General features: G+C 37.8%; 1 protein-coding gene across 1 annotated transcript in view; it reads right to left on the reverse strand.

The window, feature by feature from the left end:
* The window catches only part of PPM1E (protein phosphatase, Mg2+/Mn2+ dependent 1E), a 230,065-nt gene that overhangs the window by 100,489 nt on the left and 115,818 nt on the right, over positions 1 to 13,758 (reverse strand). The gene's annotated exons all lie outside the window — the stretch shown is intronic.

Consider the following 13,758-nt stretch of genomic DNA (forward strand, 5'->3'; position numbering starts at 1 on the left):
TGAGGTCAGGAGTGTGAGACCAGCCTGGCCAAAATGGTGAAACCCCGTCTGTACTAAAAATACAAAAATTAGCCAGGCGTGGTGGCACGTGCCTTTATTCCCAACTACTCAGGAGGCTGAGGCAAGAGAATTGCTTGAACCTGGGAGCCAGAGGTTGTAGTGAGCTGAGATCATGCCATTGCACTCGAGCCCGGGTGACAGAGCAAGACTCCGTCTCAAAATAAATAAATAAATAAATAAAATAATATTGTTAAAATGAGACATTAAGCAGAGGTTACAAGAATTCCCAAGAAAGTATAACTACACATGAGATGAAAAATATGAAAGAAAAATAAGATACTTCAAGGAAAATCTAAGGAGATTAATATTTCACTAACTGGAGTTCTAGGAAAATAAGACAGAGAAAAGAGAGGGAAGATAATATTAATAATGAATATTCATTAAGGGTATACTATGTGTAAGGCATTGCTCTAAGTCCTTTACATAAGTTAATTTTAATTAACTAATTAATTAATTATCTGGTCACCCAACAAAGTAGGTATTATCCCCCATGTTACAGATGAGGAAAATAGGAATGTAGAGGTTAATCTAATAGCTAGTAAGTGGCAGAGTCAGAGGTCAAACCCAAGCAGTCTGGTGCTATAACTCATACTCTCAACTACTATGTATTGCAGCCTCTCTATCAAAGAAATAACATAAGAGACTCCCAGGGTAAGAGGGCAGATTTAATATGTACATTCAATGTACTCCTTTCAGAAACCCTACTAAAACAAAAATTAAGGCAAATTTTAAAATACATAATCCCAAAGGATGAGGAGGAAAGGAGAAGAAGAAAAAAAGCAACAGATTTTTGTAAATCAGAAAGTAGATGACAGAGTGGTAACTGACTTAGCAGACCAAAGAGAGCCAAGTCCTAAACTGGCAGTGAGGAAAGCTGAGTGAGCCAAGTTCTAAACTGGCAGTGAGGAAAGCAATATATACCACAGAATTTTCTAAAGGCATAAGAATTGGCAAGACTATGGACCTGTAGAACTGGGGGTAAGTGGGGAGTGGAATGGATAAAATAAGAAAAATTGGATGAAAGATATTTAAGAAGCTGTTAGATCCTTAGATTTCCTTCCTCCATTCCACATCTCCAGGTGAGCATCTCTCCCTAACCAATCAATCATAGCAGAAGTCTGCAGCTTATTCCCTGGAGAGGATAAAACAGGGCATCTCTTGATTAGAGGACACCAGGTACAGTAGAGGATGCAGGTGTCATTCTGAAAAACAAGGAGACTAAGTGACCTTATGCATAGGTCAATGCTGAATTCTAAGATCAGAAGCCCTCTTCCCCCACTCTATTGAGCCCAGTAGATTAGAAAACTTTTTTTTTGGTAAATTTGGGTTGAAGCCAGAAGGTTCCCTAACAAATGTGTTCTAAGCAGGTCATCCTACAGTAAAACTGAAAATCTACAAGCCCCATCCATGAAGTACATGGCTTCCCAATCGGCTTTTATTAACCTATTCTTACTTAAGAACAGGCAGCTAAGAATTACCAGATACCTAAAGAAAGCCTGTTATTTGGAAAATAGAGACGAAAATTATCAAAAGAAAAGAAAGCAATCTGGTAGAAAGAAACTATGCAGGCAAAAGAAAACATTAGGAAAAAAATTATTTCTAAGAGATATCTGTAACAAACAAAATTTTTTAAAAAATTCAGCACACAAAGAAAAACTTTTATAAATTAAAAATGTAATAACAGGCCGGGCACAGTGGCTCATGCCTGTAATCCCAGCACTCTGGGAGGCCAAGGCAGGTGGATCACCTGAGATCACGAGTTCAAGACCAGCCCTGGCCAACATGGTGAAACCCTGTATCAACTAAAAATACAAAAAAATTAGCTGGGCATGGTGGCCGGCACCTGTAATCCCAGCTACTTGGGGAGGCTGAGGCAGAAGAATTGCTTGAACCCGTGAGGTGGAGGTTGCAGTGAGCCGAGATCACACCAATGCACTCCAGCCTGGGTGACAACAGTGAAACTCCATTTCAAAAATAAAGAATAAAAATAACAAAAACGGAAATCTTAAGAGAAGGACAAAGTTGAGGAAATCTCAGAAAGAACAGAATAAAACAGAAAAAGAGAAAAAATAGATAGGAGAGGAGAAAATCTGAGAATTGTGATGACAAACAGAAAACCTTAACTGTCCATCAGTTCAGTATGGTTAAATAAACCTCTGTGGAACATTATGAAGTGGTTATTATAGTTAAATAGCAGTATTGCTATGGAAACACCTCTACATTTCATTAACTGAAAAACAATGCAGGCCAGGCTCAGTGGCTCACACCTGTAATCCCAGCACTTTGGGAGGCTGAGGCGGGCGGATCACTTGAGGTCAGGAGTTTGAGACCAGCCTGGCCAACATGGTGAAACCCTGTCTCTACTAAAAATACAAAAATCAGCCAGGCGTGGTGGCATGCACTTGTAATCCTGGCTACTCGAGAGGCTGAGGCAGAAGAATCATTTGAACCCAGGAGGCAGGAGTTGCAGTGAGCCAAGATCGCACCACTGCACTCCAGCCTGGGCGACAAGTGCAAAACGTCGTCTTCAAAAAAAAAAAAATGCAAGTTGCTGAAAATATAGACAGTATGACCCCACTTACATAAAAGGAGGAAAAACCCCTGCAAACCATGTTTCTTTATATGGAAATAGTATGTAAATAAACAGAAAAAGATTTTGAATGAAACATATCAAAGTAGTGATTTCTGGAGAGGGGAATAAGATAGAAGAAGAAAGGAAAAAGGTAACACTGCTTTTTATTATAATTCTTTCTTTTCTTTTTTTTGCTTTGAGACTGAGTCTCACTGTGTCACTCTGGCCATAGTGCAGTGACATGATAATGGCTCACTGCAGGCTCAACCTCCCTGGGATCGGGTGATCCTTCCACCTCAGCCTCCCAAGTAGCTGGGACTACAGGCACAGGCCACCAAGCCCAGCTAATTTTTTATTTTTTGTAGGGACAGTGTTTCACTATTTTGCCCAGGCTGGTCTCAAACTCCTGGGGCTAAAGTCATCCAACTGCCTCAGTCTTCCAAAGTACTGGGATTACAAGCATGAGCCACCATGCCTGGCCTATATTTCTTTTCTTTTCTTTCCTTTTCTTTTTTGAGACAGGGTCTGGCTCTGTCACCCAGGCTGGAATGCAGTGGCACAATCTCAGCTCACTGCAACCTCCGTCTCTGGGCTCAAGTCACCCTCCCACCTCAGCCTCCTGAGTAGCTAAGACTAGACTATAGGTGCACACTATCATGCCTGGCTAATTTTTCTTTTTTTGTTTGTTTTTGAGATGGAGTCTCACTCTGTCACCAGGCTGGAGTGCAGTGGCGCGATCTTGGCTCACTGCAACTTCCACCTCCCGGGTTCAGGCAATTTTCTGCCTCAGCCTCCCAAGCGGCTGGGATTACAGGCACTCGCCACAATGCCCAGCTAATTTTTTGTATTTTTAGTAGAGACAGGGTTTCACCATCTTGGCCAGGTTGGTCTTGAACCCCTGACCTTGTGATCCACTCATCTCAGCCTTCCAAAGTGCTGGGATTACAGGTGTGAGCCACCGCACCTGGCCAATTTTTGTATTTTTTATAGAGACAGGATTTTGCCATGTTGCCTGGACTGGTCTCAAACTCCTGAGCTCAAGGCGATCCACCTGCCTCGGCCTCCAAAGTGCTGAGATGACAGGGATGAGCCACTGCGCCCAGCCTTCTGTATTTGGAAGTTTTTGCAATGACAGGGTTTTCATGTATGACTGTGTAAGTTTTAAAAGAGAAAGAAAAAGAAGGAAACGGGAAAGTGAAAAGCAGAATAAAAAGGATTGGTATCATCTCTGGATAGGAAGTGAATATTATCCTTAATTAGGATTACAAAAACAAAGCAAGACTAAACTAAACGAAACAATAATGACTTTACTTGCTGTGTAACACTCTACTTGCTGAGTAGACAAAGTTACCTCCAAAAAACTTAACATAGAATAAAATATATGGGAAATGAATATTGCATGTTGTTTATATACATTATTGATATATACACAAACTTAGGTATCACAAGTTGTGAACCATCACCAGCTTAAAAAAAAAAAATTGCTTAACCTCAGGAGTTTGAGACCAGCCTGGGCAATATGGCAAAACCCCATCTCTACAAAATATACCAAAAAAAATTAGCCAGGAGTGGTGGCATGTGCCTGTGGTCCCAGCTACTCAAGAGACTGAGGTGGGATGATCACTTGAGCCCTGGATGTCAAGGCTGCAGTGAGCCGAGATCGTGCCACTGCACTCCAGCCTGGGTGACAGAGGAAGATCCTCTCTCAAAAGAAAACGAACAAACAAACAAACAAACTCTTTTACAACAGAATCAGAAGAAAAATTTTTCTCCTTACCATCATACTTTTTAAGAAGTCTGTGAGTCTAGCCAAAAGATTACATACATGTTCAGGAGATATCGTCAGATTTTCCCTGAAAGATTGTTTCAGACTCTCACTGCCCTATTCTGATAAAGTTCATATGTTTATACATCTTTGTAGAATTCTGCGGGAAACTTCATATTCCCAATTGTTTCAAGAAAACATGAATCTTCCATTTAAGCTGAAGGAGTTAAAAACATACCACTCTGACATATTGACTATTTTGAATTAAATGCACTTGAAAAGCAGCAGGTGCAAAAAGATCCTTCTAGCCTCTTTTCTGTTTCTTAAAAGCAGGAGATGAAATTCCATGTGAAAGACACCCTTCCTATACCAAAAGGAATAAAATATCCTTATCCTCTAGGATGAAGTTGAGACCAAAAGAATTCTGTACAGACCTTGTTAAAATAACTCTTATCTTTTAAGCCTCCCCACACAATTTAGCTGCTTTTTCACAGCTACTATTTTGTACAATTCAGTATACCAGTGATTGACTCTAACTGCTTCTTTGGGTCTTCACTTCCTTACGAGGGCTCCCATGCCATGTAAAATTTGTATTAAGTATATTTGTATGTTTTTCTCCAGTTAATGTCTTATGTCTTATGTCAATTTAATTATCAGACCCAGCTGGGACCCTAAAAGGATGGAAGTGGAGTTTTGCCACTCCTACAAAGCCCAAGGGTTCTGGAAATGTGTGTGGGAATAAAGTTGAAGCCAAAATATTTTAAAAGTAAATCTCAGCACCTGATCTTTTGTTCCTAAATGATATCCTCATTTTAGGTTTTAACTTCATGGGGAAAAATACAGAGTAAACAATTAGCAAGCACAGTGGTACATACCTGTAGTTCAAGCTACTCTAGAAGCTGAAGTAGTAGGATTGCTTGAGTCCAGGAGTTTGATCAAGTTCAGTCTGGAAACATAGTGAGACCATGTCTTTTATATACATAAATTATTATAAATATTACATATATATGTATGTGGAGATAATGACGCACTACAAGTAGCCTTTTGCTTCAAAGTTATTAAAAATAATGTGTTCCTAATTCTGTGAGCAAACGCTGTGATGTACATTTTGTGAAACAGAATATGAGATTAAGATCCTTCACTAAAAATTCTATTCAATATAGAGTAAATTGAGTAGTCTAAAGACTAAAATGCCTCCTAACTGCCAAATTCCAGTGTCTGGATTATTGCAGAGACATCCTACTGTCATCTCTAGCAAAAGTCCTGAACGACAAAAGGAGGAAAAATAAGTGGCAAGGTGAGGAAAATAAAATCATTGAAGTTTGGCATATCTTTTAGAAGAGCAAAAGTTAGTTTTCTTTTCTTTTTTTTTTTTTTAGAGATGCAGTTTCACTCTTGTTGCCCAGGCTGGAGTGTCCGCCTCCCGGGTTCAAGCAATTCTCCTGCCTCAGTCTTCCGAGTAGCTGGGACTACAGGCATGAGCCACCACACCCGGCTAATCTTGTATTTTTAGTAGAGATTGGGTTTCTCCATGTTGGTCAGGCTGGTCTCAAACTCCCCACCTCAGGTGATCCGCCCACCTCAGCCTCCCAAAGTGCTGGGATTACAGGCGTGAGCCACTGCACCTGGCCAGCAAAAGTTAGTTTTCTTCATAATTTTCTAGGCTATATTTTATAATACTCTAAACTAATCTTCCAATTCATAAAATATTCTTAGCTTTTAAATGATCATCTATTCCGGTTAGGCGTGGTGGCTCACACCTGTAATTCCAGCACTTTGGGAGGCCGAGGTGGGCGGATCACCTGAGGTCAGGAGTTCAAGACCAGCCTGGCTAACATGGTGAAACCCCATTTCTACTAAAAATACAAAAAATTAGCCAGGTGTGATGGCACGTGCCTGTAATCCCAGCTACTCGGGAGGCTGAGGCAGGAGAATCGCTTGAACCCAGGAGGAAGAGGTTGCAGTGAACCGAGATCGCGCCACTGCACTCCAGCTTGGGCAACAAGAGCAAAACTTCGTCTCACAAAAAGAAAAAACAAAAAAAAGATCATCTGCTCTATATTTGCCATTTGTTTCTTTCTCTAGCTGTTAGATTAAGGTTTTTTACTGAATTTAGTAAACTAATGGCTTACTTGACATTTATCAAAACAAATACAAACAAGTAAGTAATGCAAAGCCACTCTTTTGTTATTTGGAAGTTTAGTCACAAGAAGCTATTTCCCCTTTCACGCTTTTATTTTTTATTTTCTTATTTTTATTTTTTACTTTTTTTCTTTTTAAACAGAACCATAGCTTATAATATTTTTTACTTTTTAAATAACAGCTTCACTGAGATATAACTCACATTATCAAATTCTTATTATTTATGGATCCTCTTACCATAATCCCTCTTTCAGCTGTACCTAACCACTCAAAGAAAATTTCTCTCATTGTTCCATTTGTGAGCTATTAATCCCAAGAACAGTAGTGCATTTGCAAAAGATAGTGGGGAGTTTTGACAAAAAATTAGAAGTAGTTTCTGAAGCCAATTTTAATGTATCCAGAAGTCCTCTTTAGAATTTCCATACAAGTTTCCCAATCCTGTGATCTAAATTACCTACTTTCCTTAAATTGCCAGCATTAAATTCAATATAAAAATCTTTAAAACAAATCTTTATTCCTCACTACTTTATGGGTTAAAAATACTTTTGTGGACTTGCCTAGGAACCTACCATTTATAATTCTTTCTGTGGAAAAAATATATCAAAAATTCTAAAATACATTTTAAAACAAACGTTTAGAATACAATTTGTTTAGAAATTGAGGTTTTTTTTGTAAATATGGACCAGAAAACTCCTAGCAACCTATAAATCACTGTAAAGATGTATTTGCTTCTTTGGCAGGGAACTGATAAATTTAGAAACATAATATGTGAGCCAGCTATCCTCTGAAAAATAGGAATTAAATAAGATAATTTTAAAAGCAGTATCTTATTTTCCTTTTTGCTCTTTTCTAGGGAAACTTATCCTTTTCATTAACAATGAGGAAAAAACTCCACTTTACCTAATGAGGTACCAAGGCTACATGTGTTGGCTATGCAAATAGTTTTGTTACAGTGTAAAATCTTAAAACAAAACATTTTATGTATATTTGAAACATCATCTTAAATTCAAATGCCATAGATTTTAGAAATAATAAGTAACTATTTAATTCAACATGCACATTTGTCATCTCACAGGTATATTTTATACAACCACTTCCTGAAGACATCTAATAATAATTTTCCAAGGTCTTCTTTAGCTACTTTCCCAATATTATAATGTTTTAATTATCTTCAGTCTTCTGATTTACTATCAGTTTCTAATTTACCACTCCATAAATAAAATGTTTAAGTTTTAATTCCTTACATTTCAGGAAGAGGATCAGAAATAACAAGTAGCCATAAACAAGTATTTTTAGTTTGCCAGTATTTCCATTTCCTATAAAAATATCAAAAAATACATCTTTATGTCATTATAGCAGATTTCAAAATATCACTCTCGGGTTGCAGAATTCCCTAGTAATTGACATTTTGGTTACCTTCAAGAAAGCCAAAAACTGAAAGCAATATAGAGATTAAATACAGGAAAATGCTTCCTAATCTACTGATAAAATTAAGGCTATAGTCTTCTGCCTATTAACACAAAGAAAATACTCTAAAATCCAATTTAAAAGTTAAGGATAACAAAAGTATAACTCCTTTAAAAATTAATCAAGATCATAAAAGTTTTACTTATGTACAAATATAAGAAAATTTTTATCCTTGGAGATGAAATTTTATAGAACATGCTAAAATCACAGATATACTACCAGTGAATGAATAGCATTTTAGGTTCCTCCTTAAGCCAAAAACAAAATTTTAGATGCAAAGAAAAAATTACGTTCATAATACATTTAAATCACAAACCATAGTACTCATTATGCAGTCAACCTAACAAGATAAAACATTCAGACACCAGAAAAACATAAACTCTTTTTATCCTTTGAAGAGATGTAAAGCCATTGATACTCCATGAAGTCATCCTTTTCAGACGAAGTCTCTGTACTATATCTCTCATTAATGATAGTACAGATGTGTCAACATCCTTGGGATTTTTTTTACTATGATTAAACTAGCTATATCCATCTCATGGGTCTCTTCTTTGATGAGCTGTATTTTTCCCCTTTCCTGCATTATCCACAATGTTAGTAATGATTAGAACTAAAACAGACTTAATTACAGTACCTTTCAAATAGTTACTAAATATAGGTTTTTGTTCATAGACTGTGATTGTCCGTGAATCATAGGAGTATTTAAAACAAGATGCATAGGATTCTATTAAATTATTGCTGGGACTTAAGCTTTTTATGTAGGTATCTATGAAACAGAAGCAACTTATATTTGGAGAATAAATTAAACTTTTAACAAACTGAACTTTGTTTTGCCACACTGGTGTCAAATTGGCAATACTTAAAACACTGAGATTGACAAGTATAGTATATATATTTGCCCATTCATTTTGAAACAAAGAAAAAGCATTGCTTCTGTAGGGGCCAGGCAAAAAAAGATCAAAGCAAACTTGAGACGTAGCTATACTTTCAGTCAAGATCAAGAGGAAACTCTCTGACTCACTTTTACACATTTCACAAAGTGTCAATCTGTGCTTTCTTTCATTGGTTCTTTTCCCAAAATTCTCCTTCTTCCTTCCTTGAGAGACCTAGATGCCTGCCACTAATTAGATCTATTAATACCAATACAAAGACAATATGCTATTTGACATAGAATATATGTTACTTGGTTGAATTACTTGGTGAATAATGTTATGTTTTTCAGGCTTATTATCATAATTCACTAATCTAAAAGAATCTAGAAAGTAAGTCTTTCAAACCTTCCACATTTGTGTTTATAATTAGTCAAGTAAGGGCAATTACATTGTTTTTAGAAATAATGATTTTATGAGTTAAAAGGACATACACCAAATTCATGAGAGGTTGCCTCTTACAGGAAGAAAGGGGATAGAAAATGGGGCAGGAGGGGAGAGGATAAACGATACTTCAGCTTTATCTATTGATGCTGTATAATTTTTATATAAAATACTTGTATTTGAAAATTTCTCAAAATAAAAATTTAATTTAAAAAACTGTAGAAACTTAAATATAATCTTCATCACTGCCAACCAATTTTCTCTATAGAAAATTGCAATGTGAGGACTTTCCAATGGTGATATACTAGTAACTTTCTTTCTTACATCTTTAAAAGTCCCAATTATCCAGTAAGTCATGGAGAAAATGCCCAATCTTTCTGAGGTAGTCCAAATCAGGTTATAATTTCTCAAAAGACCCCATAAGTACGTATTATTTATTATAACTGATATATCTTTGAGGTCCAGAATCCACTTCTACCTGTATAACAAGAACTTTGCAAAGATACCTTACAGTATTAACATAATTCATCTTATATTCCCAGACATGAAATATTATTTCCATCTGGGAAGATTTCTGTAACTATTAGAATTTTAAATCTCTCAAAACTACATGAATATATTCTTCCATTAAATTATAAAACACAAATCATTTTTATTTGTTCTTCAGTAGTGAGATATTAGAGGACATATAAATGGACAATGACCAGACCATACATGAAGACAGAACTCTGACCTACAATCTCTTCAGCAACCAGCCTGGAAATCCAAATTACAATCTTGGCAGCAATCACCCCAGGACAGGGAGGATTGGAGCAACGACTGCCAGCTTCTCTATTTTTGTGCCCCAACTCCTACATGCTTTCAACTCAAGGCCAACCAGAGAAAGCCAACTATGTTTCCTGAATTAATTCCCTTAGATGCTCTGCTTTTAGATAGTTGGCCTTCAACTTCCCCATGCCAACAACCTCCAATTAGAGCATGCTTTAACATCTTTTTTTTCACTCTAAAACTTGCCTACTCCTTTTTGAGTCTGCCCAATGAAAGTGATATTGGCTGACTTCCTTGTTATTGCATGATTTGAATAAATGAATTCTGTTGATTCTCATTTGGGTGGCCTTTGCTTATTTTCATAGTAGTGTAAAAATCATGCAAAAAGAAAATTAACGCTAGGCTGGGCATGGTGGTTCACTCCTATAATCTTAGCACTTTCAGGGGCTAAGGTGGGCAGATCCCTTAAGCTAAGAGTTCAAGACCAGCCTGGGCACCATGGCGAAATTCCATCTCTACCAAAAAAAAAATTAGCTGGGCATGGTGATGCGGACCTGTAGTCCCAGTTACTTGGGGGTGCTGAGGCAGGAGGATCACCTAAGCCTGGTAGATCAAGGCTGCAGTGAGCTATGATTGTGCCACTGCACTTCAGCTTGGGTGACAAAGTGAGACCTTGACTCAAAAAAAAAAAAAAAATTGTAATAATACTATGAGCATTTTGAGCATTTTGTTCCACTCCAACCAAGATCAAGTTTCAGTCTGGCTACCTCTACATAGCTCTTGTTCTGTTTGCCAGCTACCCCATCTGAACCAACTTGCTTCATTAGATACACGGTTTTCCACTGCTTAGAAAATAAATTCTATTTTCTTCAATGTTTGATATTTCAGACTCAAATTGGTGTAATTTCTTCCTTGGGAACTGAGATCATTTTAAAACAAAGAAAAGATTCTGCTTTATTTTAGAAAAACAGTAATGTTGATAGTATAATATAGAACTAAATAGTGCAATAAAATATTTGCCATCAATCTGTGTGTATATATATGCAGCAAACATCAGGAGGTAATTCCTAAATTTCGTTAATAATAAAGAGATAAATCATATCAACTTACAAAGAGTTATGAAAATTTATCTATACTACATTGAAGTTGTTTTGAATAAAATGTGAACTTAGGCCTATGATGGTGTGAAATTGAATAATTCAAATTTAAAGCTGGCAGAATTTTAGATTATTTTGAGCCTTGAGAGGAATGTGGTTACATGACCTGAGTCAGTAGCATGCAGCCGCAAGTTCTGCTTTTTCCTGTAAGTGACTAGGAAAAGCCTTGCAGCTTAAGGTCTCTTCACATTATCACCCCTGCTCACTGAATGTTAAAGCAGTATTCCCTGAAATGTAACAAACTGTAACTAATACTTCCTTGAAATGTAACAAACTATAACATATAACATATGGACTGACCTTGCATGGAAAAATGTTACAACCCTGTTAACTGCCTATATAAATGCAACCTCAACTTCCCCACTTTGGAACACTTGCTCCCTTGCGTTTGGGGTCTGTGTTTCCCAGGTGGCTGTCATTTTTTATTTGTTTTTAGTAGCAAGGGACTGGAGGATATACAAATGGACAATGACCAGACTATACATGAAGACAGAACTCTGACTCTTCAGCAACCAGCCCACAAAAACAAACGGATAGTGATCAGACCATACTTTGTGTTTAAATAAACTCTATACTTTATCATATTTTCTGAATCTCATTATTTAAGGTTGACATTTTGGTCACCACGAAGGGACTCAAAGCAGACCTCCAGTGATATCTGTCACTTTGCTGACAACCGGAATGCTGGTACCAACACAAATGACTTTCATTCACCCAATCTCGCTGGAGTCAACGGAAATCTCTGGTAAGGCATCTCTCAGGGTCTGAACCTCCCAGCTTGGTAGAGTTTCAAACATTATTTTTAAATTTATTTATTTTTCTTTCACTTATTTTTTGAGACAGATTCTCACTTTGTGGCCCAGGCTGGAGTGCAGTGTTGCAATCTTGGCTTACTGCAACCTCCACCTCCTGGGTTCAAGCAATTCTCCTGCCTCGGCCTATGGAGTAGCTGGGATTACAGGTGCGTGCCACCATGCCCAGCTAAATTTGTATTTTTAGTAGAGACGGGGTTTCACTGTGTTGGCCAGGCTGGTCTCAAACTCCTGACCTCAGGTGATCTGCCTGCCTCAGCCTCCCAAAGTGCTGGGATTATAGGTGTGAACCACCATGCCTGGCTTCATTAGAATTTCTATAACTTTTTATTTCATTTGAAACTTTGGTCAGGGAGAAAACAGTTTATCTTTGAAAAGAGGAAATGAATCTTTGTGACTTAAGCAAAATTTGTAATTTTAAAACTAACCAGATTCTGAAGCTCGGTTCAACTGACAACTGACAAATATATTCTTCTTCCTCTTTTTTTTTTTTGAGACAGGATCTCCCTTTGTTGCCCAGGCTGGAGTGCAGTAACGGTGATCATGGCTCACTGAAGCCTCAACTTTCCAGGTCCAGATGATTCACTCACCTCAGTCTCCCAAATAGGTGGAACTACAAGTGTGCGCCCCCACACCTGGCTAATTTTTTGTATTGTTTGTAAAGACAGAGTTTTGCCATATTGTCCAGTCTGATCTCAAACTCCTAGGCTCAAGCAATCCACCCGTCTCAGCCTCCCAAAGTGCTGAGATTACAGGTGTGAGCCACTGTGCCTGGCCTAAAGTTTCTTCTTGAGTAACTAAAATTACAAAAGGCTCTTTTTGAGGACAAAATAAGTCCCAAAGATGAAAGACACAGTTCTTGCAAACTGGAAGGCACCTTAGGCTACTGAGGTCTTTGTGGGAGTGTTGGAGCTCATTGTTCACGATATGAAACAGTCTTACAGGAAATCCCTTAAGAAGAGCATACAGAGCCAGGCACAGTGGCTCATGCCTGTATCAATCCCAGCACTTTGGGAGGCTAAGGCAGAAGGATCACTTGAGCCCTGAAGTTTAGTATTAACCTGGGCAATAGAGTGAAACTCCATCTCTACAAAAAATAAATAAGAAATTACCCAGGTGTGGTGGTGTGCACCTGTAGTCCCAGCTACTTGGGAGGCTGAAACAAGAGAGGATCACTTGAGACCAGGAATTCAAGGCTGCGGTAAGCTGTGATCACATCACTGCACTCCAGCCTGGGTGACACAGCAAGACTCTGTCTAAAAACAAACGAACAAAAACCATAAAGGGAACCTTGCATAGTTAAATGAGCACACATAACAGCTGATCACCTACTGCCTTAAGCACCCAAGCCTCTTGGGATCACCAAAACACATAAAAAGGAAAAACCAACTCAAGGGTGCCACCTGGAGGGGCTATTCCCACAGGCAGCACACTTAATCCAAAATATCTCCCACCTAAGTTTGGTCATTCAAGAGGAAAATCTAAAGTCTGGGTAATCATGCATCTAAAACCAAGTATTCCTCCTGATGAAGAGATCCACCACTAGAAACGTAAGCTGGATTCATGTTTAATACTTACGGCACATCTTCATGTAAATATTTAGAACATTGGTCATGCATAATTTGCAATGACCCCAAATTACAGTGGCCAAAATGGGGGTGCCTTTGAAATACCTAAACTAGTTTTTCCGCATACTCAATTT

This window comes from Macaca mulatta, chromosome 16 (assembly GCF_049350105.2).
Source record: "Macaca mulatta isolate MMU2019108-1 chromosome 16, T2T-MMU8v2.0, whole genome shotgun sequence".
Classification (NCBI taxonomy): Eukaryota; Metazoa; Chordata; class Mammalia; order Primates; family Cercopithecidae; genus Macaca; species Macaca mulatta.